We start from the raw sequence: 25,910 nt of genomic DNA on the forward strand, positions 1-25,910 counted from the left end.
TTTTCTTGAAGGACTTTCCACATGGAGTGGGTGAACTCCAAAACAATTTTTGTTCCAGAAAACATTTAGAAGTTTTTGAGAAGTTCTAGAAGTTTCAAAGAACAGTTTTTCATCCTTGGGCGGGGGGGAAACAGGATTTTTATACACACACAAACACACTCTTTGTGTGTTTAAACATATTGCTTTTTCCCAAGAGTATGAAAAAAAGTTTTCTATGTACGTGCCTCCTTGATTCTATACTGAACGAATCCCCATGAGAAGAACAAGTTGAGAGTGGAAGGAACAGATGATCATCTCTGTTGTTAATGACACTTAGAACCCAGCTCTCCCCTTTAGTATCCTACTGCTCTGATAGGGTAATGTACAAGAGTTTAGGGAGATAGAAATGTACAAGAGTTTGGGGAGACAGAGAAATGATAATGAAAGGATGCTGAAATCTAGCAAGAATACTCCTACTCCTTCCTCCTCATTCTGAAACTGCTGTACACGGTACTTCATAGGAACAACATGGACAGGGAACATTGTTGTTAGATAGGCTTGATGTTCACCTATGTTCTCTCCACCCTTCCTTGATATCTGATGTTTTTTTCTCCCCTTTGAACTGAAAATAAACCTTAAAGGTCAGTTCTGTGGATGAATATTAGCTCGCTGTCCGGAAAAAAAATCTAAGATGCACTCCTGTATAAATGGAGATTAATTTGTAAAAGGGAAATGTGAACAGAAAGATGACTGCTTTCAGGGGCATTCTGACATTAGAAATATCCCCCAGAAAACACTATCCAAAGATCCGAAAAGGAACAAAGATAATTACAGCAAATAGCCTCTGGTAAATCAAAAATAAATAAACAAACAAAGACTGTAGAAGAAAACATCCCAAATGCACTTAAACAAAATCACTTCCAAGGTGCAAGAAAGATAGGAGGGTCAATAGTCAACAAAATGACATTTCAGCTTCAAAAAGCCTTACTCATACCTTGATCCAGTATCACGGGAGGGATGATAAGTGCCCATTTCAGACAAAATGTTGTTTCTCTCTCTCTCTCTCTCTCTCTTTTTTTTTTTTTTTTTTTTTTGGTACCTCGTATAAGTGCCTTTTAGCTGTGACTCTTCTGTAATATTTTTGAGTTATCAGTGGAAGTTGCCTGACTTGACTTTGTCTTTTTTGCTAAATTGTGAACGCACAATGTCCCAGTAGGTTTGAATTGTAATGAAAAGAATCCTCCCATCACTGCTCCACTTTTGCATTAATCTATGTTATTTCATAGTACCTTATTGTGATGTTACAGCAGCAGACCAAATATGGAAATATATGCAATCCTTGCATACAATAATAATAAAACCGATAACAAGGAAAGAAGAAATATGACATGTGCTGAAGATAACCCATACTGGGACATCTTGATTTTACTGGCAGCATCAACAGTAGATAAACACTTTTCTAAGGAAATAAAATGTAAATACAGATTAACACATTATAGCTGAGACTTTACACATACATTTTTCAAAGTTGTGATTCCAACAGCAACTGTAATTTGACCTTCTGCGCTGTTTCAGAAAGGCATGAGAATTAACATCATGCTGTGTACAGTAGAACTATGAAGTTTTGTAGCAGGGCATATTATAGCTGATGTAACAGGGCTTTAGATTCTGACTCAGTAAAGCACTTCAGCCAGTGCCTAATTCTAAGCATTAGTACTGAAGTCAGTGGGACTTAAGCTTGTACATAAGATCCCAATTGATCAAGGTACTTTCATATGTGTGTAACTTTAGGCATGAGTGGTCTCTTGACTTCAGTGGCATTACTCTGCTTAAAATTACGTGCATGCCGAAATACCTTGCGGAAGCAAGCTCAGATTGCCTACTCTTCTCCATTCAAAGGGTCTTTGGTCAGTTGCTCCTATCTTTCTGAACCTTTCGCCTTTTAGGTTAAAATTTTCCATGCTTGGTCTCTGCCTGCAGGTGACTTTGTTTTTAATAAAACTTTAGCAAAAATGGTTCATCATTTTTAAGAATAAGAAGAGTGCACATTTCTCATTATGCAAATTGCATGTGACTATTATTGAACAACTCTAAACCCACAGTGAGTGAGGACAGGAAACTAAATTTTGGTAGGAAGGCAGGTATTTGGGGGAAGAAGATGCGCCTTTTAATGTTCCAGTGAAGGTTGATTTTGATTTGCCGAGTGACAACTTGAGAACCATCATTCACTCCCATCTGGTAGTCTTTTCACAATAGCACTTTTTTATCCACCAACATTCTAAAGGGAAACTAGTTACAATGTAAATGTTCACTTAGTTGATTAACTGCTTAGGGGAAAATGTGGTGAACTTTTGTGCACTGAAAGAAGCAGGGGTCATATTGTTAAACTCACTTGTTGTTATTCCTTTAACTCTTTCCAGGACTCTTAATTTACTATTGCACTAAACAAGGTGCTGATGCTGAATTTATACAGTGTTTACATACCTAACATTTCATTCATGCTTCCAAAAGTTTTTAAAACTATGTACAGCAACTACATCATGAGATTTAAGCCACCACAGTTCTATCAGCCTGAGCTTAAAAGGTTGGTACTTACCAGACAAAGACACTGACTAAAGGTCAGGAACTTATTGTCCAATTTAAATAAAATAGGTGATAGCTCAGAACTACAGATATCATTCTAAGCAGTTTGTGGGTCAAATGGTTAGCAATTCTGCAGTTGATACAGATGATCATGGAAGCTGGGAGGTTTTCAGAGCAGGGTTTATTATTGCAAAGCTGGTTGGGGCTCAGATGACGGGGCTGTTGACTTCTGCAACTTTCATGATCATAAACTACTCACTAGAAATAAATAGCTCGGTTTGTAATAACTTATTCACTTTTTGGCCTCTGCATCCATGAGCTGCAGACATACAACAGGAAACGTGCACATGGCAGTTGAGAAAGGGTCTACATGTGAAGAATACTAGGCTATTCGTCACACTGTTTCAGGGGTTACTGCTATTGAGTGACTCACGGAAAGTCAGTATAAAAGATTCATACAGTCATTAAATACTGTAAAGCTTTTTTCCATTTTGGGTTAGCCTGGCCCTTTAAGGCACAGCCTAGCCGAAGGTGGCAGTGCAGAGGCACATAGCTCCCAGGGTCATAGTTTTCCAGGGCAGGCTCCATGGTTCTGGATCAGCACAGCTTCTGCTGTATCCTTTATAAGGGGACAGTATGCAATTGTAATCCCACCTGGGGCCCGTTCTGCTGGCTAGGAATCCAGAGTGATGTAGCTCCAGCCCTAAGCCCTGGGGGAGATTCTTGCCTCCATAGCCTCCAGCCTCCAATAATCCTTTGAACTCTGAGTGCAAGAACTGGGATCGTTTAGGCCCCATAGAGAGGCACAAAGCAGAGAGGACTCCTTGCACCCTCCCTGCACCTCAGACTTGTACATGGCCAGACACAAGCTGTCTCTTAATGATCAACAGGAAACAAATGATTGAACTCTTCTTAATGTGTTGTTTGGGAAAGTAGACAGAACATTTAGTATTAAAATAGCAAAGTAAAGCATTAGAAGTGTTTCCGCATCAGTTTTCCATTAGATTTCTGTGCAAAGATAAGGAGGGATAAATAAATGGTTACCGCAATATTGTTATTTCCCCGGTGAAACTAGAGTTGTTGGGGTTTTGGAATAGATGAATAAATAGGGAATTTCCAGAGTGTGTTTTACAATTCTTGAATTTACAAGAAAATGAGGATTTCATTTTCAGTAAAAAATGTGCCAGTACTCTGCTGGATGGGTGTAATAAATCCACACAAGAGGAGAAGATGCAGCTGTCGCAGGAAAGGCTGAAGGATCAGTTTTTAAGGGGGACTGGTTGGCTCAGAAGATTGGTAGTTTGGCTATAGAGACTTTTGTGTCCAGGTTCTCAGAGACCATATTGATGACCGTAGTGATGAGCATTATATGGTGGAATGGATGCAAGTCTGAATCCAACCAAGGTTGGTAAGGAACAAAAGTCATTTGCATCAGGTGGCTGTTCAGTGAAATGAGGAGTTGACTTCAGTCATATCCCCAGTCAGCAGGTATCAGAATTACTCAAACATTTGTTAGGCTAAGTATCCAAGGGATATCAAGATTCCCATCCCTAGACTTGTTCCTTCCAGACAGGATTGAAGCATATGGGTGAATGGGCCAGTGTTCAGGAGCTTCCATAGATTAGATATCACACAGATAGAATCAATGACAAAACAGCAAACTTCAGAATCCACTCACCTTCCAGAAAGACAAAAATTGAAGGGAAAATTATAGTGGAGCAGTCGTATTACTGTACTTCAGGCTGCAACTAGATTACTCTTTAATAATCAATTTTTCTAACTGCTCTAAAATTCACTTGCATATTTGGACTGTCTGAAAATTTTCTGTGCCTTATGGGGTCCAAGGCAGGGTTACTCATCCAGATTTGAGGTGGTTTGAGCAAGGTACTTCAGATACAGCTCAACTTTTTAAAAAAGCACATAATATCAAAATGTTATGGTTGGTATGTGTTTTTGCACACAGATGGGGATCAGGCTGTGGTTCTGATCCTCTGCAAATTGATTTTGCCAGGTCAGGATGCATCGGTATCTAGAACCCACTGGCCCTTTGATAAAACAATACTTTAAAGTTATTCGGTTTCAGGTTGGATCTGCAGTGTGTCACAAGCCAGAGAATGTCCTTTGCAGATGTGCAACAGGACAAGGGCTCTGTGGCAAACCAGGGTTTTCAGGTAAGCTGATGTTAGAGTAACTGTGTGGCTTGCAGTAGTGTGCTGTTACCATTGAATCTGAGCTGTACCTATGGCTGTGAGTTTGAGTCCTCCCTTTGGCAGCTGTGTGAGAATGTGTGGTGCATATTAGTTGTTTTCTTTTTGCATTCTGCAGGGACTCCTTTTTCCCTGAGAGCAAAGTTTCTGGTTTGATTCAATATTTATTTCAAATTGATCTAAAATCCATATGCATATGGAGAGGGTTTTGAAAATTGTTGTTCCTCATCAGTGACAGAGGTAGAGTTAGTGGAGCAAGTAGGGGGTCACGTGGTCCATGGGTTCCTCAGGTACAGACCCCCAAATGAGGAGCTGAACTCTTCAGTGCAATATGATGATAAACATTGTTTTATGGAGCATCTGTACCCAAAGACCTCTTCAAAACACCCTATTTGTAGTTTAAACTATTTGTGTAATGCAGTCCACTCTGTTCCTCATCACTTAGCAGAATTGGCAAAGAATTGCCTACTAACAGCCCTCACAAGCTGGCACACTAATCAGAATTTACAGGGAAGATAAGAAGATAAGAGAGTAATGGAGGGAACATACAAGTAGGAAAATATGTGCTCACAGAACACTCTTGGTTGGTAAACGTTTAAAAAATGACACTGTCAGTGTTTACCTAAAAACTTTGTTAATGCAGAGTTCAGGTTACGCAGTGGTGCTTCACACCCTTCCAGAATGTGGAGAGCAGCTACACTGTATTGAAGTACTCGACATTCTAGAAGGGCACAAGGCACTATTGGCCAACCTTTCCTCTGTGTGAATGGAGTTTTGAGGCAGTGAATATAAGAGAAAGATGGATTTTTTATTGCAAACATGTAAGTCATGCATGATTTTATTCACAAACCTGAAGCTTCAGAAGTTGTAAGTGAAACTATTTATAAATGTATCATGCTTCAGATGATACTTGTGGAATTTTCATTTATGATTTTAAGGATGCGAATATTTGTTTTACTGTAGCATTTCATTGCTGAAAACTACCAATTTATTTGTTTGACTCTCTGCTTGTAAAAATATATTCTAAAGCAATAATAGCTCAGTGAGACAGTATGAACTATCAATGCATTTGGTAAAAGTTCACATCTAGTTACCTTTCATTATTATTTTGTACATAATGACCCTGTTCATGATATATTTATAGATATGATTGTTTTGTCAAAATATTCCCAGTTTGTCAGCTTGATTTAGAAGAGGAACTTAAACCTAGGTCTCTTATATCCCAGGTAAATGCTCTAACCACTGGACTGTTGGCTGGGGACTAGCTTGCTATGGATTTTCACCAAAAAATGTCAAAAGGTCTTGGTATTGTCCCATTACAGAATGGGAAAGTTTTTTGAAATCTCAGAAAGTTTTCATGGGACAGAAAAAATGTTACCCACTCAGCTGTAGATACATATATTAACTGAAAGGAGAGAGAGAGAGATTGATTGATTGGTTATTAAACTACAGAGCACTAAAAAAATGTATCACTTGAAAATCAGTAAAGAATGTGGACAGTACATATAGCTTTTCTATAAATCAATTTTAAGTTGCAATGGGCAAAGGTCTTGCCTCAGTCAACACATTCAACAATTAATATGTATCAATTTAAAAATATTTTAAAGTGTCATCAATGGATTAAGATGCTAATTTTCCCCAGTCTGCGCTATTACCACCAATGATTTCATAAAGATATCATACTAAAAACCAGATGACCTATTAAGTTCTATCATGAAAAATAAATGTTAATATATTGTTGTATGGCAGCCATCTCACCAGTATTCTTGTTCAGCAGAAGAGAATAAATAACTGTGTTTAAATATCAGTTTATATGCAAATAAGTAAATACAAAAATGTTAAAACATAATTTGGGAAGTCTTTTGGATAAAAGAGAGAATATGGTTTAGGTCTCTCAGCTCATCTTTGCTCTGACCTTGTATTCTTAGTAACATGAGTGCAAAACACTACTGTTCTGATCGGGTAGCCTTTTACACTGCCTTTGCACTGCTGTAAAAAACTGCACACTACGTGGATGGGAGCAGGATCAGACCATTGTTATTAATCAGCTCCAAAGACTACTATCTATTTTAACAGAATACTTTTTTTGTACTTTAAAGTGTTTCTAGACAAAAACTATTGCTTAATGGGTTAATTAGCATTAGTTTCCTCCACTTTAGCTGGTGAAACCCTGTTTCAAGGGGGGGAAAGCCACCACATAACATGTATGCAAAGCATCTAAAGCACAGCATCATTCCATTTATTGGAGGTTGCAATATTTTAAGACATTAGACTGAAAGCAAACAGTCTGAGGAGCTGCCACCTAGCTTACAAAATCAGGTATAGACATTCAGAGAAGCTTTTGCTTAAAAATGAATGCATGCATGCTGCCTTCATTAAGTACAGTTAGCATAAGCACAGCCTTAACTAACACACAGCAGAATGCCAAATGCAGTCATAGAGATTCCCATGTACAGAACAGATGAACCAGTGACTTGATGTCATCCTCAAACTGTGCTAATATTGTTATTAACGTTTATTTACTCCTCGTTCCCTATATTACCGTCTGAGCTGGGTCACTTTCCTTTGGGTTTGTGAAGGAATCATATATGGCTCAAATTTACTTTACAGTTTTAAATCTGCTTTCTTGTTCAGGACAGTGCATATTGACATATTATCATAAAGGGAAGAGCAGAACTAGCAAGCGTATCTTTTTTAATTGCACAATTAATGCATTATGCTGCAATTAACACAAGGCCATATATACATTTTTAAGGTATGAATGAAAAGGAAATGAATATATGGGGAACACTAGATAACACAAGAAATGTTGACACCCTTCTGAGACTTTCTTTTTTTGCTATGGTGTAACATTACTGCACAGCCAGCTCTGTCATCTTAAAGTCTTGGTTAATCTCTCTTTTTTTATTGCACATTGTTTGCATTAGCTTGAGCAGTTGTTTTTATTGCCCTCTTGAGCTATTACTCAACAATATATTTAATGAGTTCTTTATGCAAATTAATACAAGTTCAGCTTTACCTTTCATTGAAAAAGTCAGAAGTTCATTTCCCAGTGAGAATGACTTTCCAATCCACTCATTTGAAATTATTGTTGCCATTTTTAGCTGCACTGCTATGTTCATTCCACAGTACAGAAAAACATCTTGGAAAAGCACTTAAAAAATAAAACAAACAGCTGATCTTATCATATTCTCCAGGGTAAGTACTCACCTGGAATTTGTGAAAATGGTCCCTGCAGCCATAGACGCTGAGAGCACCAAATACCTCCTAATGGATCACAACAGGCTGTGAGTTTTCCAGTAGGATACTAATTGATTATTCAGTTTTCAAGCTCAAATATTTTCATCTAAGCCCTAGTGTTCTGCCCTTTACAACAAGAAATTTGTCAGCCATACAGTATTATTTTTTTCAGTTTTAGTCCTAAAAAGCCATAAGCAGGAGGGGAGGGGGTATTTTTTAAATGTACCATTTGAGCTTAAGGGCTTGTCTATACTGCGATGTTGTCGACAAAACTTTTGTCTTTCATGGGTACTTAAAACAGCCCACCCCCCGTGAAAGACAAAAGTTTTGCTAATGCAAGTGGCAGTGTTGCTCCTGCCGACAAAGCTAATGCCGCTCATGGGGGGCTGGAAGTATTTTGTCGGCAAAAGTGCCAACAAAATACCAACAGATACCCTTCACACATGCTGACTTTTAGCGACAAGGCTGTGTCAACGCAGCCTTCTCGCTAAAAACTATGTAATGAAGACAAGCCCTAAGATATTCAGTTTTTGCAACCTGATGTTGTGGAATTAGTTATAGGGATATGGGTCCAGTTCCGTTCCTCTACACATGCAACTACCCCATTGATGACATCATGGTCCAGGGAATAAGGTATATGACAGGAAGGAGTTTTGCCACTGAATTCAGTGAGGGCAGTATTGGGCCCTGAGTATTCTGTCATTGATGGGATCAGTATAAGGCTGTTGTATTAATTATATTTCTACTTCTGCTACTGCCCCACTGTTTAAACTTAAGCAGTCACTTCACCTCCGGGCCTCCATTTTTCCATCTGTACAATGGGCAAAATGATACATACCCACCATTATACACAGTGTTGTGGTTGATAGATTAGTGTTTTAAAATACTAACTTGTCATTACTCATGTGAGCAAGATGATCAGGATCTGATGCATTACCTGGATTAAAGTTACAGAGGATACTGTATTATCTGAATAGTTGTTTCTTCGTGGCTATGATGTATATGCAATCCCTCGCCATGATATAATGATCAAAAGCTGCACATTAAGTACACACAAGCAGAATCATTCAGAGCCACAATTATCCAAATCAAATATGCCTATTTCTTTCAGAATTTCTTTTGGGGGATTTTTATTTTCTCCAAAAACCCAAGTTCATCTTTAATGCCATGGAAACTGGCACCAACATGGCAAAGGCCTGAAAAGCTAGCGTCTGCTGTTTAGAGCAGGCTTCCATAGGGTGTAAGATAAGCATGTTGTTTGTTAAATTGGGCCCTAAAAATGAGACAACTTTCATTAAAAAATCTTATGAAATTTGTGATTATTTCAGCATCATACCAGAGTTTGGAATCAATCAACAATGTTTTGGTTTTAAAAAGGAGTCCAGTTATAATGTAAAATATTTGCTTTCCAGCAGTGACTTATCAAACAATTCTGCATAAAACTCAGTTAGGGAGAGAGACAATGTTTTGAGTATATAATTTTAAGTGTGAATAGAAAGGGCCAGGTTCTCTAGACAAACTCTGCTTCCTCCACACTGTTCCTGTGGTGCAAAGGAAACAGAAAATCCCTGTGTCTCCCCAGCTTAAGGGAATCATCAGTGGTTGTAGAGACAGCCCTCCTTAGCCCCTAGCAAAAGGAGCCTGTCAGAGGGGGTAGCCATAGCACACCACACTCCAACAATCCCCAGTTGACATATGGTTTCTTGGTGACTGTAACCAGTTGGCACATTTTAAAGCAACCACTTAACTGCTCTAACCTACTCTATGGCCAGGGCGGCAGCAGGTTGGCCCAGAGAATTAAGGATCTGTAACTTGCTCTCATATGGCCATCCCACCACCAGATTTTGGACCAGAAGCTCTCCATGGCTAATATGTTGTGTAAGTATAATCAAAAAGAAAAGGAGTACTTGTGGCACCTTAGAGACTAACCAATTTATTTGAGCATGAGCTTTCGTGAGCTACAGCTCACTTCATCAGATGTATACCGTGGAAACTGCAGCAGACTTTATATACACACAGAGAATATGAAACAATACCTCCTCCCACCCCACTGTCCTGCTGGTGCCACAAGTACTCCTTTTCTTTTTGCGAATACAGACTAACACGGCTGTTCCTCTGAAACCTGTAAGTATAATGAGATTCATATAAAATCAAACACTAGATTGGTTAACTGAGTATATCTTCCATGCACCAGACTAAAATATATACAGAAATACAGTGCAGTACCTCATGATGAATACACAATAGAGAAATGTAATAAAACCTGAACAACAAGCCACATAGTAACTCTTGGACTCCAGATTGCTAAATGTTTTGAGCTTTTTGTTTTGGTATCTGTTTGTCAGATCTGATCCTTTGTCAATGCTCATATTAAATCTAATCTGACCTGCACAATGCCATGCTCAAGTCATCTTCCAACATACTGTACTTTGAAAGGGGCTCTGATTTTTTTAATGTGCTATAGTGGGAGATTATTAATTACAGTGCTTAGCTGTTGTGTTATTTTGCTGCTGTGCACAGCTATAAGAGAAGCATCTGAAATGTGACTGCTGGCACATCTAACCCTTAAATATATACTTTCTATTAATTCTACCACACTGTTGTTTTAATCCATGAATCAGATTTGGCAGGCCAATTCAATAAAAAGTGGCTCCTGTGCCCAAATATAATTCCTGGCAGCCCCAATTTTGGTGGATAATTGTTGGTTTTCAAAGAACTGTTATGCCCTGAGCTCATCATACTCCTGCTTGCCTCAGACCAGCCATACTATGAAAGATCAAGGGGGAAAAGCGTGTCTGTTAGTAAAATGTTTAGTCTCCTCAGGCACTGAAACCCAGATGGATTTTCAATCCAGCCATTCCCCAGAACATAGACTATTTTTCAACAGACGACTGTTGAAACAGGGATGCGTGGTGTGAGTAGAGAGGTAATTCTCTACTATCCTGTGAGACATCATACTTCCAAAAGCAACGATGGGCACCAGAATGTATCTGCCATGACTTCCTTTAGCACCCAACTGAGATGTGTTTTCAGAGCAGTAAGATGTTAATGAACAACAAACTGTGTACTTTATGTGACACACACAAAAACAAAATGTGTAAAAAATAGCTGGTGAGCACTAGCTAAGAGATGTATTTTTTCACACCCTCAGTGACAGACATTTTGCTGTCATTAGTGGTAGTGTAGACATGGCTTAGAAAGCAAATGAAACACATTTGCCAGTAGGAGAAATGCTATATGTCTTAAAGTAGAAGACAGCCTCTGGTATCTCTTTAAAACTTATGGCAAACAATGGAAATCTACACAGCTACAGTAGCCTGCATGTTAAAAAGGTTCTGATAGTAACATGTAAAGATAATAAAATCAGATCGTCTTCCCTGTCCACCCCGCTCTTGAATTGCCCTATGACTTCATGCTCTCTTCTGATGCCAAAATTTCTCTACCTAGAAATCTTCCTGCTCTGTACAGAGTACACAGAAGGCTCCAAGAAATGTGGAACTCACCTGGGTAGATCTAACAGCAGCTCTGTTTGAACAGAGATCCCACCTAGATCCTGATTGTCTGAGTCACAGATCTCTAGATCTGTTATGTGGCTCGGACTGTGAATAACTTTGCAGGGTCACAAGATATTTGCCCAGAGAAGTTAACAGGAGAGTGCATAAGTGCCAGAAATCAGGCATGTATGTTGGTCGTGCTGGCTGTCAGTTTGAGGAGAAGGCACATAACATCCAGTAATCTGAAATGTAACTATGGGGACCAAATTTTGCTCCCCTTATTCACATTAATAGACCCATTTACTTAAATATGACTCAGGAGAATATGAGTTGTATAAACCCATGTTTCCAGCTCTTTTTAAAAACCCTCTCATGTCTGCATTTGTAAATATTTTAAAACTGTATATTTCCCTGTCTCTGTTAGTGGAGGATACATCTGACCTTAGCTCTTTAATCACACAGTATTTAGATACTAATTACTGCATAGGACACACTGTAATCAACCAGTTAGAATAGTAATTCTTAATCTAAACAGATATTTTTTATACAATGCGTGAGTATAAATTCAGTAAAAGGAGGGATAATTCTATGAAAACAGACATAGATTTTTGTCTGTTAGGTTTTACATTTTGTGTATACCTATAGATGTGGGATACTGGACGTTTTACATTTTGTGTATACCTATTGATGCGGGATACTGTCTTATATGCTGGCTATAAGGAGTCTGATTCTCCTCCCATTTGTATCAGTTTTACACTGGTGCAATGCCACTGGCTTTAGTGATGTTATTCCTGGTTTATACTGGTGTAAGTGAGAGGGAAATCAGATGGACATTATGTAAAAATCTTACATTCCATTATTATTGAGTGTAACCAAATGGCATGTTATAATGTTTTTTGTGCTTTAAGAGAATAGCATTAGCTGTGGCAAAAAATTTTGTCTAGACAGTTTTGTGACAAGTTACGGTGATGAGTACTAATCTCCCAGGGTATATCCATGTAATGAATAATTGAAACCTGGACTCTTCATCTTACAGCTCATGGAAAGGTTGGTGTGTCCTTCTGATTACACCACACTAAGCTCTTGGGTAGGTAACCTGGTAGATGGACTGGTTCTTTGCATGGTCTGAATTCAAAGTATGTCAAATTATCTGTGTTCCAGGACTACGCAGGCAAAATTTAATCTAATAATCCTATAAGCAAAGAATTTTACTTGTGCCTTTCAGTTTTGATTTTTAAAAAGAGAGACTTTTCAAATGTTCAGACTAAAAGTATCAAAGGTATTGGGGGTTAGGACACTTTCTCATACATACATAAATCTATAAAGGTGATTCAGCCTCAGTGCAGATACTGCCAGAGGGAATTGTCCTCATTGAATACAAGGTTAATTCTAAAAGCTATCACCTGAAAATTGAGAGAGGATTACTTTAAAGTTCAAACTACAAAAAGAAACATTTTTTCCTGTTTCTGGTACATTTTGCTGCTTTATTAAGAAATAACTGTAGTTTATTAGCCTTCATGGAAACTCCCCAAATTTGCTCAAAGAAATTGATCTATATGTACATGATGATAAAAGATTTGGTCACTTTAATGCTCTGATTATATTTAATGTATGTAAGACATGGAAAGCTTTGTGTTTTCAGTAGCAGAACATGAAATACAAAGCACAGAGCTAATAAAAATAGGTTTCAGAGTAGCAGCCGTGTTAGTCTGTATCCTCAAAAAGAAAAGGAGTACTTGCGGCATCTTAGAGATTAACACATTTATTTGAGCATAAGCTTTCGTGAGCTACAGCTCACTTCATCGGATGCATTCAGTGGAAAATACAGTGGGGAGATTTATATACATAGAGAACATGAAACAACGGGTGTTACCATACACACTGTAACAAGAGTGATCAGGAAAGGTGAGCTATTACCAACAGGAGAGCGGGGGGTGGGGGGGACCTTTTGTAGTGATAATCAAGGTGGGCCATTTCCAGCAGTTGACAAGAACGTCTGAGGAACAGTTGGGGGGGGGGAGGAATATACATGTGGAAATAGTTTTACTTTGTGTAATGACCCATCCACTCCCAGTCTCTATTCAAGCCTAAGTTAATTGTATCCAGTTTGCAAATTAATTCCAATTCAGCAGTCTCTCGTTGGAGTCTGTTTTTGAAGCTTTTTTGTTGAAGAATTGCCACTTTTGGGTCTGTAATCAAGTGACCAGGGAGATTGAAGTGTTCTCCAACTGGTTTTTGAACGTTGTAATTCTTGACGTCTGATTTGTGTCCATTTATTCTTCTACGTAGAGACTGTCCAGTTTGGCCAATGTACATGCAGAGGGGCATTGCTGGCACATGATGGCATAGATCACATTGGTAGATGTGAACGAGCCTCTGATAGTGTGGCTGAGGTTGATGGTGGGATGGAAATTGTTGAAATCATGGTGGAATTCCTCAAGCGCTTCTTTTCCTTGAGTCCAGATGATGAAGATGTCATCAATGTAGCGCAAGTAGAGTAGGGGCATTAGGGGACGAGAGCTGAGGAAGCGTTGTTCTAAGTCAGCCATAAAAATGTTGGCATACTGTGGGGTCATGCGGGTACCCATAGCAGTGCCGCTGATTTGAAGGTATACATTGTTCCCAAACGTGAAATAGTTATGGGTGAGGTAAAATAGGGTAATTCTGTGTAACTTAAAACTCATTATTTAGTTTTAAGTAAAAGGATTTTAACACACTTCCATGCCTTTCGGTTTTTGAGGTAAATTATCCTGTGAATGCTAATACATATTGAATTTGAAACAATAATATGTACAGAGGCATCACTATTGCATTGTAGGAGAAGATATTTTGAATAAAATGTATCAACTTTATGACATTAAAAGACTCCAAACTATTTTAATACTTTCTGGTATATCCAATGTTAAAATAGTTTTGACTGCAACACTTCTTTTAAGTCACATTGTGTTGTTTTCTATAAAAGAATATCTTTTTTTTAATTGTGCAAAAGCATTTTTTCTTTGGATAAAGAAAGAAGGAAAGAAAGTCTTCAAGCCAAAAACAGGATCTCAGGAAAATGTATACCCATTTTGACAGTAATTAAAGCTCCTGCAACATTGATCATCTCAGTGTTATTTCTAAACTAAATGTTTCCATACCAACTCCAAAAGTATAGTAAGAATGTCTATATATACATTTAATTGCATCAAAATAGCACATCCATCTGTGTGCTTTGTTCTAAGCTTGCTGAGTGAGTTGAAAATAAGGAATGTGCTCTGCAAACTCAGCAAGTTACTAACAGCAAGCTTTTTTGGATGTTTTTGAACAAATACTGTACAAAGTAGCTGAGGAAAACTACCCACTGAATTAGTTGGAAGACTTTAGCAGATTAATTCAATTGTAACTAAGGTTAATAGTTTCATGGCAAAGTCAACACAAATGCATTTCCACAACAAATATAGTTATGTGAATTGACCTGTTTCCCTCTTTTATTTTTCCCCACTAGTTTTATTACTGAAGAGACAGCCCCCTGAGAAAGGTAAGCATTGCTTTAATATTCATTGCCTTGGATCAGTGCGGTCAAGACACTTTTATCAGCCATATATGTATTTCTCCTGTGACAAACAAGGTCTCTTCTCAGTTCATTAGTGTGAGCATTCTGGAGTCCCCAAAAGTTACTTGTTTCTGTTTGTGTTTGTGAACTGGGAAGCCAAACATAAAATGAAATGTAGTGGCTGAATACTCAGATCTTTAGCAAGAGAGAGACAGTTTTTGTCTTTGGTTTTCCAGTCTGATTAATCCTTTAATGAAACTGAGAGTTGCTAATCTGGGTAGCTAAATCACATGACAATGGTTTGGGGTTTTTTATGTCTCTGTAGTACAGCATTGCACCTTCAAGAAAGTCTATTCTTGAGACTTTTAAAGAAAAATGCAGGTTGCCTCCACATACCACTGTAATGTCATATTTTAATTATGGTTTGCAATGCACTTCACACACTGCTCCAGGAGGATTGCCTAATTAACAAGGTTGTTCAGTCTCCGAATATGAGATCAAGACATTTTCAGCAACTATTTGATTGTCACTATGTGAAAGCTGTAGTATGAACAAAGGACACTTTACTCCATTGTTAGTAAACTAAAAGCTTGTCCAAAATGGGCAGCATCTGGTTTGCAAATATAATATTAAAATCTCTGGAAACATCTGAGACTTCAGTCTAGTAAGGCAGTAAGCACATGCTTAGCTTTAAACATGTAGTTCTATTGACCACTATGGCCATCCTCACATGAGTAAAATTAAGCATGTGCTTAAGTAATTTCCTTGATCAGGACCTGCGAGGCCTCATTTTCAAATGCAAAACTGAACTTTTCTGAAAAGAGCAATAAACTCTCTCATTTTTAACCTGAAGAAAAGAACTACATATTGTAGCAATTAGTACTTGCACTAGAATTTTAATATCTTATTGGATATGGAAAATCAAGGCATGCATTTCAGATAAGATTCAATAACAATATCATAGAAAATAAAATAATTTGGAGCCTTGAAATTACATAGACTGCCAAAATCTTTGAGATTACATTGAGACTGTTGGAAGGAAAAGGTGAGATATGTACTGTAAGGGAGAAGGAAAGAGAGAAAGAAAACTAGTATAACTGGGAAAAATTCTAGAATTTTTAACAAATACTTTTCTAAACTTTTCTAAAAAAAAATTTTCTAGAATTTAACAAAACAAACATTTCAGTTTTAAAGGCAATTTAAAACTTTAAAAAAAGATAAATTATGGTGAGAATTGTCATAAATCTTGATAGTATTGTAAATGGATTTGGGTGCAATCAAATTAAGTTTCCAGTGAGGTACAGTTATCTTCACTCCCTACTTTGCTATTTTCTGTAGACGTCAATTGACTAGAAAAATTAATCAAAATGAAAAAAAAATGTATTTCCTCCCCTCCCTCCCTCCCTCCCTCCCCCCCTCCAATCTTAGGCTAAATTTGTGGATTTACCACTAGCCTCAAAGAAGGGGCAGTGCATAGTTGCAGTGTCCCAGCAGCAGTCCAGGGGCCAAATTCTTATGTAAGGAGCAAAATTCAGTCCCTGAGTCCCTCCTCCCTCCTGCTGGGAAGCAGTGTGCACCAGCCCATTATGTGGCACAGATTACTTTTCCCTCCACTCTGGACACACACAGTGTGGAGTCAAGAGTCTGCCTACTCCTCTCCCCTTCCCACTACTCCCCATCTCTGTGCAGGGAAAGAGGTAGCAGTCCTGCAAAGTTTGCTCCTTCTCCCCACATTATAACCCATGATGTAGATAGCCCACTCAGTGACAAAGGGAAATGCCTTACACCCCCATACTTCCTTGTGCAGATTTATAGGGCAAGACCCCGTCTTGCATTTAGTGTGGTGAATGTGATATCTGTATGGAAACAAAACTGAGGTTTTAAAAACTAAAGACAGGAACTTTCCTCATAAGGGAGAAATTCACCCTGTGTAGAGGTCTATGCACCACCAATCCTGCTTTGTGTTCTATTGCATTCATGCGATTTAAAGGGTGCACAGGGGTATATTTCTTTGGGGCTGTTCAGTCTTTGATATATCAGAAAATAGATTAACATTCTGGGTCCAAAAAAGATATTCCACCTCTCTCTATTTTTTTTCTTTTTCCCCAAATAAGATTAATTCATTTTTCTCAATCAGTAGAGTGAAAAACAAGCAATAATTGTGCGTGTGCCAGGCCTTGCAGAAAGAGCACATACAATACCCTTATTGGGATCCGAAATATGTTGAGATATATGTAGGGGTGGGTTGAAATCCGCAATAGAACTTTAAAAATTAATCATAGAAATATATAATTCTTCCCCCTCAGAAAAGCCCAGAAATACTTGTGACTAATTGTAGAGTATTTCAAGTTTCCTGTGAAATAGCACTGTATATTGTCTTTACTAGTTGCAGTAGTTTTGATAACAAATGTTTAAACCATCCAGTTGTAGGAAAGCATATTTCACTTCGAGCTTTTGAAATGCACTCTTTATACTTTAAATTATGTTAATGGTTGATGTCTTGGAAACCTAAAGCAAATGCCAAACCCTAATGCTTTTCATATTCCTTTTGCTTGTTCTTTGAGCATGTTTCACACGGCAGCATAAGCTTTAATATGATGGACCTAAAAAAATTAAAGTCAATCCAATTATTCCTATATTTAATGTGTATTTTTGAAAGGCGATGTTCTTTATTCTATAAACACTGACATGTTACCATGCTATATCCAAGAATATCAGCGCAAACCCTGGCAGTTGCAATGTGCTGAATAGCTAGCAACTATTTAGGTGAAAAACTTCAGTTCCTCTGTACTGCAGTTATCTTGAGAAACCACGTAGCAGTAAAGCTTTGTGGATTAATGCCTTTGAATCAGCAAAGCTGCTTCAGATTAACAATTCTTTTAGCTGCTGCCATATATTTTTATTCTATACAGTAACAAACATGATTATCACAGAAATACCATGCTCTTCTTAACCTGTTTCTAATTGGGAGAATCTATTGTATGTATTCTACAGTCCAGCTGACACTGAAGATTGAAGTGTAATTACAGTACAGGCAATCTCATCTCTGGTAATTACAGCTGTCACCATCGATCCAATTAACCAGGATAACTAACTCTTCTGAGCCAGAGTTAGCAAAGCTTTCTTGCTAAATCCAGATTGCTTTATAAGGGGTTTTGTTGGGTTTTTGAGACTTTTCAATTGCCAGAATACTGTTGCTTAAAGAAACAGATAAATGTGGATTTCAGATTAGGGGCTAGAAGGGAAATCTCATTTCATTACATTTTAATAAGTGAAACTTTTAAATGTGCTTGCAAATCAAGTTTTCAAAATGAGAAATAGGCTTTTGGGAAAATAAAATGTGTGGAAGAGAGAGACCTAAAGGGCTACAAGTTAGGGCAGAATTTGGCCTAATGCTTCTAGGAAATGGTCAACACAGCACATAACAGCCAGCCTGCTCCTATCTCTTTCTGTTCTAGTTCTGCACACTTTAATGAAGTTCCTCAAGATTTACACTGGTGTAACTGAGAGCAGAATCTACCCCAGCTGATTGACTGGAATTGGTTTTAGATATACCCACTTGAAATATACTGTCTATAATGACATCTAGAGATGAAGGTCTGATTCATTGTATACATAATACTTGAGCCAAGATTTGAAATACAAGCAGGATTCCAACAAGAAAAGGGAACTATGTGCAGCTCAATACACAATGAATATTTTACACAAGATTCAGCACAAAGACACACTTCTGTCAGACATGCTGCACTGGAACTGGTTGGCATTATAGTGTAGGACAAGGGCAGGAGAAACTCCTTATCCATAACCTGCTCATGCTACAGCTGCAACTTCTGATGCATTAGAAACTGTTGCCTTTCCATCCTCTTGGTTGCTGATACTGTCTGCATTTAGGACCAGACTGTGATACCTTATTCTCATTAAGTAGTCCTGATGACATCACTGGGACGACTCAAGGGGTAAGGTATTATTCTGTGTTGGTAAGAGTGTCACAATCTGGCTTGTAGGGCATAGAGAGGGCTCTCAATTTCTTCACGTCAGTCGTATTTCACAATGCAATCTGCAATCGTTCTAGGGCACTTGAGTCTTGAAGACATAAGTGGGACTATAAGATCAGATCCTAGCTCCTTTTTGAAGACCTCAAAGTGTTTATAGGTAGAGGCTGGGTTAGTTGTGTCACTGGTCCACTATATCAAGTACTACGTTAGAGCTAGTCAGAAAATGTTGAAATTTTGTTGAAGAATGGAAAGAATTTGTGATTTACCCTCTTTTCCTAGTTTTCTGTCCAACACTGTATTGTCTAGATTTTATCTGACCTCATCAAGACTACAAAAAATGAAATATGCTTGTTGTGACAACGTTAGTGAGGTTGCAATGTATGGAATGAGCATAAACACATGAAATTGCGAAGTTCAAGCTGGTCCACGTGCATGCCCAAGAGATATAGGGACACCATTCATTTTAACATACCATGAACTTTGATGGGAGTATGCAGACAGGAAGTCAGAGGAAAGTTGCCACTCCCATTACAATTCCTCCTAATTGTAACTCAGACTGTAGCACAGTGGAAAAGTCTATAGATCCCCCTCCATAACCAGATGGTTCACAAAGCTACCATATGGGAAACTCTCCCATGGATAATGACAGGTTTCAGAGTAGCAGCCGTGTTAGTCTGTATTCGCAAAAAGAAAAGGAGTACTTGTGGCACCTTAGAGACTAGTTTACGAAAGCTTATGCTCAAATAAATTGGTTAGTCTCTAAGGTGCCACGAGTACTCCTTTTCTTTCTCCCATGGAGGAATTGCCTGTGAAGAAATTCCCCTATCTGAAGAAAGACAAACACAAAGGACTATTTCAAAATACAACCTCCCTTTGTTCAACATGCTGTAAAAAAGAATGAATTGAGACAACTAAAATCTGTAGCATTATTCACTCCTTACTAAAATGACATCGTTACTTTATGTGCAGTACTTTGCTTGTAGCTGTATTTATGGCACTACTGAAGAGGAAAGAATACTAGATGTACTCTCTATGGGATCATAAGTACAGCTGCATCTGACTAGTGTATAAAAATCAACCTGAGAATACAGTGAATGACTGTGAACTGGACATTGCTCTCACTATAATGTCATATATTGTATAGTCAAAATATACAATAGGAATTGTGAATCTATGTCCCATCAATAGATGAGATATGTTATAGGGACATAAATGGAGAAATAAGATTGTTTTATTTTTTTATTTTTATTTTTATTTTTTTTTGCATTAGGTATGTGAATGGGTATGTCCAAGGAAAATATAGCTGTAACAAGATAAAAATTCATGTTTGATGTTATGGCTGAATCAATATTTGAGGGGGGTTAGAGAAATATCCCAACCTTTTACCCTGAGCAGCAGAACTGTCAGGCAGACTTAATCAACTAGAATTTCATCACCTTTTAAAACTATTACTTTTGTTTCCTTAACACATTTGTGAGTAACAGTATTTTTAATAAAAGGGTAATTGTAGAGGAATGCACCATACTGACTCACTGTTTTAACAGTGAGAGTAACTAACCACTGGAATAATTTACCAAGGGTCATAGTGTATTCTCCATCACTGACCATTTTTAAGTAAAGATTGGGTGTTTTTTTCTAAAAGTTCTGCTCTAGGAATTATTTTTGGAAAGTTCTATGGCCTGGGTTGTACAGGAGGTCAGACCAGATGATTACGATGGTCCCTTCTGCCCTTGGACTCTTTGAATCTATGACAAAAAACTGATGCATCTTTTACCTATTGCCAAACCCCTTGCTATATTGTTGTAGCATTGATCAGCAGTGTTACTGAAGTCTCTAGCCTAGTGCATCCTGGGAAATCTTAATAGATCAAGAAGATGACAATTGTTGAGGTCTAGGAGCTCTGTCATTAGGAGCCATTAAAGAAAATGAGGCAAATTGAATACAGTACAATTTTCTGTGTGTTCAGCCTGCTAAGCATGTATATTTGAAAATTTTCATTCTCTCTCTAAGCAGCCTGCTGTATACTCTTTATTCAGACAAAACTTCCCTTAACTGGACTAGGACTTTTGCCTGAGAAAGGAGTGCAGAGAGAAGAATTTTATATACTTTAAAATATATTCAATTAGTTCATTAGTTATGTAGCAATTAAGTCCTGTTAAGATCAGTGAATCCTTGCATTTTCTGACTAATTTGTAACATGTGCAAGTGTCTCCTTAGAAATATTGTAGATGTTTTCTATGTATGAACTTGTGTTAATTGTTCAGGACCAATTCTCCGCCCTTCTCTGTTATTTTCTCCCTGCTTTGGCCTTGTGCATTCTTACAATATCTGCCAAAAGGCTGTCCCATTGCATAATGAATATCCTTTCTCACACATATCAGTGTCATCCAGACTAGATGGGAGATTTGCCTGTGTAAGTAATCCCTCTAAACTGTAGATTTTAGGGCAGGTTCTCTCCGCATTAGCGATCTGCTTGGTTCTGCTTGTTTCTGAAGGTCAGTACTGGCCCCAACACAACTCAGAGCTGCTGCCAGGCAGCTCTAACTTGAACCTCTACCACAGGATCCTTAATAATAAAGAGGCAAACATATATCCCCTACAAAGCATACACACATTATTGATTCATTATAATCCAGCAGGTATGCAGCCTACTGTGACAGAAGATGTGGTCCTATATAGCCTCCCCATACGTATTACTTAGTGTTTGTATTACAACAGTGCCTAGAGACCCCATTTGAGATCTGGGCCCCATTGTGCTAGGTGCTGTACATTCACATAGTAAAGACAGTCCCTGCCCCAAAGAGCTTACTGTATATGGGTGGAATTTTCAAAAGTGATCAGCACTCCTCCAGCTCTGCTCCCAGTGAAGTCAATGGTAAAACACTACTGACTTCAATAGAAGCAGAAGTAAACAAATGTAGAATGCTTTTGAAAATCTCACTCCAAATAGACAACACAGGACACCCCTGCCCCCCAACTATTAGTACCTGCTTTTTACTAATGGGGATCTGAGGCACAAAGAGATGATGACTTGGCCACTGTCAGCATGTGGCAGAATAGGGAATTGAATCGTGCTTTCCTGAGTGCCAGACTAGTGCCTTAACCATCATCTCCTATTAATTTCAACAGCAGTTCTGTATGTGTTGGCATTGTAGGAGCAGGCCCAGGATTTCTTCTTTTTCATGTCACCTTTAGGCCACTTCTGTTCAATGATTTGTCTTTGTCATATGTGTTTTCACGAGTAGATGGGTGTGCTCTGTATTTTATTGTCTAACATTTTCCAATAATAGGCACACTTATTCATATAAAAGTGTAAACAAAACACAGACAATCTACGAATTGCTTGCACAATTCCATGTGCTGCTATGGCTCTGAATGACATCTTTTCTGACTGCATAGTTTAGTGTGCATGTTTTATTAATGTACAGTATCAGATCTTTAAATATCTTAACAAACACTGAAATGAATCATGATTCAATATTTCTTTGTTTATATTTTCTCTAGAGAAAAATTCTGATTTTTTTTCCTTCCAAGATGTAGATCCACAATTTCTCTGAAACAGTACAATCTTTCTCACTTCTACACAGCATTTGCCCTTGTCTCCATGTGCTTATTGCTGGTGCAGTTTGTTTCTTCTGATATCATATTATGCAAATATCATGCACAGCCTCACAGTATAAATGAGGAGCATTTCTCAACATTAATTTCTTTTTTTTTCAAGCTCTGCAAAGCACATTTCACAAACATAGTTGTTTTAAAACAACTGATTGAATTGGACGATAAATGAAACAAGATGCAATAAAGGAAATTCCCCAAACTGCTAATCTTAAAGGTCACAGACTAAAGTAGTTTAACTTCATAAAATGGGACCCTGTGTCTTGTAGGCTGGCTAGGAGAACCTCAGAACATCTTGATCTGAAGAGAGGTGAAAATCTTTGCATGGCTAATGGCCGATTTATGGCTCTGAGGAGGTCTGTGGTTGTTTTTGTAATCCCAAACACAGCTGTTTGGTTAATTGGAAAGACCTTTTAATAAAGCTGAATGGTGGATGCTTTTCAAGTTGCAATTTCAGTATGCAACAACTGAAGGCTTGCCTCAGAGCTGAAACAATTACACTGCTTTGCCCTAACAGCATTATTCGTTTTAGAAGCAAATGTGCTTCTTTGAGTGCTTGCTCATGTCCATTCCAATAGGTGTATGCATGTGCCACCTGCACGATTGTTTGAAGGTTTTACCCTAGTGGTACCCGTTGGGTCGGCTGTGGAGCCCCTTGGAGTGGCGCCTTCATGGCGGTGTATATAGTCCCCTGCCGACCCGGTACCGGCTCAGTTCCTTCTTACCGCCAGTGACGGTCGTTGGAGCAACTTGTCTCTTGCTTTAGCAAGTGCTTTCTTAGTGTTTTTTTCCTGTACATAGCTGTTAATTGTTATCATAGTAGTTAGTAAGTTTCTTAGTTAGTTAGTGAGTAAGTTTTTTTCCCTGTCTAGGCCGGGGCTTGGCCCCAGGGGTTCAAGCTGTGTGACAGAAGCGGTAAGCCTATGCCCAGAACGGATCTGCACGCTGCTTGTCTGAAGTGCCTGGGAGAGGGACATTTGCGGGACAAGTGTAGTATTTGCAGACGCTTCAAGCCCAGAACCAAAAGAGAGAGAGACTATTGCCTGAAACTCCTTTTAATGGAATCCGCTCTCCGGCCTCAGCTGGCACAAGAGGTGGCACTGGCAGCCTCAGTGCACAGAGCACCGGCCTTGGTGCAGGACAGCTCGGCACCGAGGAAGGATTCGCATAAGGAGCCCTGGCACCACTCCCCAGCGTGGAAGGCAGGCTCATCGGTGTGACACCAATCACAATCCCCGGTGCCACAAAAAAAGGTGGAGAAGGGTTGTTCCCCATCAAGAAGAGCACACAGGACACCAGTGTGTTGCATCTCACACCGGGACACCAGAAGGCTGGTCCATCAGTCCCAACACGGTTGACTCCGGCCTCGAGGGGAGGTCCGTCGAATCCAGTGTCAGTGGACTCTCCAGTCCAGGAGGTGTTGGAGGGGGACCTAGATCCTTCCCTCCACACCAGATACTTTCGAGGCCACGCAGGACTTGATTGACATGACAGCACAGCCCCCCGCCTCGCATTCCCAGGCACCGGTTCAGGTGCAGACACCACTGCAGGCACCGACGGTGGTACCACTATCTGGCACCAGGGCAAGCCCACCATGATGCGGGGCCATTCCCCATTGCCTTGGTACCACTTCCTGGCACCCTCAGGGTCTGCCCCTCCCTGGTCGGGCTCGGACTACTCCTCTGAGTCAGAGGCTGTCTCATTTGTGTCCCGTCACAGCTGGTACCGCTCAAGATCCTGGCACGGCTCTCGGCACCATAGAGCGGAGAACCCCACAGTACCGATGGTATCCTGGCCACCCCCACGGGTCCCTCCAAGGTGGCACTGCCACTTATAAAAACTATTCAAAACACCACAAGGGTGCTCTGGCACCTCTACAGCCTCATACACCTATGGCCAGGGGAGTAGAGCAGCGTTACTTCATCCCTCCAAAGGGGCATGAGCGCCTCTTCACTCACCCCCAAACGGGGACTCTGGTGGTGGATGCAGCAAACCACAGGGAGCAGAAGGGGAACAGGGGCCTTCCCCAAAAAACAAGGACGCCAAGAAGTTGGACCTCTTCAGTCGAAAGGTATGCTCGACCAGGGGACTCCAGCTTTGAATTTCCAACCAGCAGATGGTACTTAGCCGCTATGCATACACTTCTTGAAATGCCCTCTCCAAGTTCTAGGAACTGCTCCCTTTGGAGTCACAACAGGAATTTGCTGCTTTCCTAGAGGAAGGCAGAATGGTGGCTAGAACCTCCCTCCAAGCTACTTTGGACTCCACCAAGTCGGTGACGTGGACTATGGCTACGGCCGTTACAATGAGGCTTAGCTCATGGCTACAAGTCTCGGCACTCCCAGCGGAGGTCCAGAATACAATACAGGACTTTGCATTTGATGCTGTGGGACTGTTTGCTGACAAGACAGACTCGAGACTGCACAGTCTCAAGATCTCACGAAATCTCTGGAATTCACTTGCCAGCATCCCAAAGAAAGCCCTTCAAACCCCAGCCCCCCTTACACTTCTATCCAGGACCCCCTAGGCAGGACTATAGTCGATGGAGGGGCAGAAACAACAGGAGGCAACTTCCGCAGTCCTCCTCCAGCCAGGGCCAGGGCTCCTCCAAGCAGCCCCCCACCTCGAAACCGAACTTTTGAAAGTGTGCCCGAGGACAGAGCACCATCCCAAGTCTCGGATCCTTTCCCTCCCCTTGTGAATCGTCTGTCCCACTTCTACTGTGCCTGGACCCAGACTATTTCAGATCGCTGGGTCCTGAGCATGGTTCGGGTGGGATATTCTATCCAATTCTGTGCCCTCCCACCCACCTTCCCTGTTCCTCTTCAGGGACCCCTCTCACGAACAACTCCTTCTACAGGAGGTGCAATCACTCCTTGCTCTAGGGGTGATAGAGGAGGTTACTCAGAATTTCAGGGGTAGAGGAGTCTACTCACGATATTTCCTCATCCCCAAGGCCAAAGGGGGGCTCAGGCCTATCCTGCATCTGCGAAATCTCAACACGTTTATAAGAAAACTGAAGTTTTGTATGGTCTTTCTGGCCACCATCATTCCTTCCCTGGATCCAGGGAACTGGTAAATCACCCTCGAGCAGAAGGTCGCATACTTCCATATATCGATTATATCCGGCTCAGATGATTCCTGAGATTCATGGTCAGCAGCTGACACTATCAGTTCACTATACTCCTATTCGGGCTTTCAGTGGCCCCTCACATGGTCACAAAGTGCATGGCAGTTGTGGCAGCCTTCCTCTGCAAACTCAGGG

At 39.7% G+C, this 25,910-nt stretch overlaps 1 protein-coding gene across 15 annotated transcripts in view; it reads left to right on the forward strand.

The window, feature by feature from the left end:
- The window catches only part of SEMA6D (semaphorin 6D), a 289,642-nt gene that overhangs the window by 180,597 nt on the left and 83,135 nt on the right, over positions 1-25,910 (forward strand). For 14 of the 15 annotated variants that reach the window (XM_075133095.1, XM_048866514.2, XM_048866525.2 and 11 more), the window contains one exon: positions 14,988-15,020. The exons of the other annotated variant lie outside the window; for it this stretch is intronic. The gene's annotated coding sequence lies outside the window, so the exon portion shown is untranslated. The remainder of the gene's footprint in view (positions 1-14,987; positions 15,021-25,910) is intronic. 15 annotated transcript variants of the gene reach the window in all.

The sequence above is a fragment of the Caretta caretta genome, chromosome 10, assembly GCF_965140235.1.
Source record: "Caretta caretta isolate rCarCar2 chromosome 10, rCarCar1.hap1, whole genome shotgun sequence".
Lineage (NCBI taxonomy): Eukaryota > Metazoa > Chordata > Testudines > Cheloniidae > Caretta > Caretta caretta.